Source organism: Megalops cyprinoides, chromosome 22, assembly GCF_013368585.1.
Source record: "Megalops cyprinoides isolate fMegCyp1 chromosome 22, fMegCyp1.pri, whole genome shotgun sequence".
NCBI classification, from domain to species: domain Eukaryota; kingdom Metazoa; phylum Chordata; class Actinopteri; order Elopiformes; family Megalopidae; genus Megalops; species Megalops cyprinoides.
The window spans coordinates 9,365,592-9,368,966 of record NC_050604.1 but is presented as its reverse complement, the minus strand read 5'-3'; positions in this window follow the sequence as shown (position 1 = coordinate 9,368,966).

Sequence of the window (3,375 nt, the reverse complement as noted above, 5' to 3'; positions counted from 1 at the left end):
TAATAGTGCATGTCCTCCTGGACTGGGCACCTCTTTTAGCATATACACAGATTAAAGGTGTAATTGCAGTTGCACCAAATATACAGTTGTTGCAAAATAAATGAGTTTAGTTTTGCAACGATTCCGCTGTGAAGCACTCTATGCTAATTACAATTACTTTTTTTATATAAAATGATTAATTAAATGACTGACTGGTTGAGTGGCAAAATTTACAACTATGGCAGTAAACAGTGTAGAATCCAAGACGCCAGCAACATCTCACAGGGAAAAGTCCTCAGTGCATTGTGTAGGGAAATATCCATCTGTGTCTACATCACACTGTCTGTGTGAAGTCTGTCTGGCAAATGAAACTATGGAGCATGTTTTCTTGGAGTGTGATTTATGTAATGGTGACCATATTGAATTAGAATAATGTTTCCGCACTTCGGCTGTCCGAGGTGACGTTGTGTGGGATTCTGGGATATAGTAACATTCACAAGTGGGAGGTGGGATGTTATGTACACTAGGAGTAAAGAATAAGTAGCGATTCCATTTTTTTGATCCACACTCCTACATTCCTACACAGCAGGTGGCAGTATGTACTGTACCTTTCTGGTTGTCAACCAACCCTTTAAATCCACTGAAGCAGACAGAGAATGAAAAAGACAAAGCCTGCCTCTTCTCTTCAGCTGAAACTCAGACAGGGTTTACTTTGCTGCACTCGATATGGACTGATGTCAAATCTAAGACGTGTTATGAGTAAATTACCTCAGGCTGGTGCTCTAAACTCGTGTATATTAACACTCGGGAGAGGGGGACTGTCCACATCTGAGTTGGTAAAACAAAGATGCGCTGCCCTCCTCTTCACAAACAATGCATACTCTACCCTTGGCATCCTGTGTGACACAGAACGAATCGCAGACGAGAATGCATGTTTAGTTCTATTTAGCTAAGAAATTGATTGACAACTTCGCAAACAGAGATTACGTATATAATGCATTTCCAGTTAAAGGTCCTAGGCATCAGACTTTACCACAGTTGACACCCGAACTACTTTACAGATAGACTTGTAAGTGCTGCAAGAGATGTCGTGATTGAATCATCACCAGAGGGGCCATTACTTCAAATTAACATACCATCGGAAACTACGACAGATGGATTTTGTCATATTGCAGTCACCTCTAGCATCTTCCCAGAGGACTGTGCTGCGTTTCTGCTGCGCGATGGAGATACGACGCCTTGTCAGCGCTGATTTCCAAGGCAGGGCGCACGCTGCGATAAACACCGGCGAAACCCCGCACTCCAGCGCGGCGAGTCCTCCTCCCCCGCCGTCAGTGCGAGCTAGGCAGAGCCATTACGGCTCTAATTGTGGTAATTGCACCTAACGACGGCTGCGTGACAGCCATTCTGGCTCCCATTGTCCCCGGCTTTTCATCTCACGGGAGGAGCTCGCAATCAGCTCTCGAATGTGTCTAAATATCGTGCTTTGTTGATATGCTTTTGATAATTATTGCATCACGCAATCATGGAGAACAGATTATGTTCCTCCTCCCTGTGCCTCCACTGTTGATACTACCCATTCCATGATTGCCCCCAGTCTGTAATGAATGTTGTTAACCGAGGAATTGTATTGCTGCCAGGTACATACATAAGCGCCTCGTCCCAGTCTTGGCCTGTATCTGAGACGAGATGGTTGAAGTGCCTTTGAAGGGCTATTCGGGACCTGACGTTGTCTCTACGTGTGACTGCTTGACTTCATGTCACAACCAGTCCTTTACCAATATAAGACACTGCAAAATATTTAAGCTTTGCCTGATTCGTTCAGATATGTAGAGAGAGGAAAAGCTTAAGGAAATGAATTGTGGCGAAGAGTACATGCACATATATAGGCTCCATTTAATTTCAGTTCTAATAACTTCAGCAGAACGTCTGTGCAAATAGCCTATAAATATTCGAACAATCATGATAATCTTCTCACTCGGTACATTACGTAATACCCTTAATATTCGTTTAACAACGACTTCGAATACTACGTCCATCACACTCTAAAAGGCAGAGCTAAAGAAATATTTCCGCATCTCCTCTGGTACCGAAAGCAAGCGCTTGTGTTTAAAATTGCTTTTCCAAGTTCTCTTTCCCCAAACGCAAGTCCGTAATACTCAGATTGTCTAGGATTGTCCGTCATTTTTAAGGCCCCAGGAAGAGGAACTCGTTGTTCGTCTGCGGTTAATGGATTAATATACCAGCGGAGAAAAGATTCCGGGCAGCCCGACAAAACGCACGACGCGATTCCTTTAACGCACCGCTGCGGCGCCCGCTGCGCGGCGTCACGGGAAGTTAGCGGTCCATTTCAGCGCAGCAGGTGACCAATTTACAACGAGCGGCCGTCACCTTTAAGTCTGCGGCTCGGGTGAAGAGGGATGTTCCGTCTGAAGGGATAACCTATGAATATTTCACGAGTTGAAAAAGGAACCCAAATGCTTTACATCAAAATACGTTCTTAACTTAGAAGCTACACTTATCCGAAGTTACACAATTTGCATTTTTAGCGGCTGGATATTTGCAGAAGCAATGGAGGTTAGTTACTTTGCCCCGACCACGGTTTCACACTGCTAAGTTTGTAAGTCCGGGTCCTTAAGTGGCTGTACCCCACTGTCATTACTGAATATACTATCAGAAGCGTGCCGGTACGTAACGCAGCTGAATGGAAAAAATATTTCCCAAATTGACTGCTTTGCATCAGAATGTGCCCAGCTTTGCCTAATCCACCGGAGGGACTTAGTGCCAGAACTGAAACCACTGTCACGCTTTTTTACTTTGAATAATGCTTTGATTCTAGCCCCCCGAGCATCCATACAAATACGCGGCCGTGGTGTGCAACGACGTCACTTCTACGACAACGCGTCAGTTGTGGGCTTTACCGGACTGGAAGCCTCTGGAACTTTCCGCAACGTCCCTGCGAGAAAGGCGAGTACTACATTCACGCACATCGCTGAACAAAGAGACTACTGGCTCCAGAACAACTGATTTTTAGCCACTAAGAGTTTAAAAATATCCGCATCTGGATTCAGCCAGTAGGCGCAGCGTTACTGTATACGCAGCATTTTGGCAAGTTCACAACTGAAGGTCCCATTTAACGGAGATTATTCTTACCGTCTCTTCCTCACACTTCAATCTTAGAGGCTACCCAATCATAACAAACTGCCCAGGCTGATATTAATAGCTTTTATTGAGGTCAAAGACTGTCTACTCATGTACATTTTCTTAAGAGTTCACAATTTCTAAAAGGAATGTCAACATCAACATGAACAATCATGCGTAATGTTAAGTAACTGTATTCCTGTTGAAAACCTCAGAGAATTGGGGGAATTCGCTTCCGAAATGATTTCATAAATG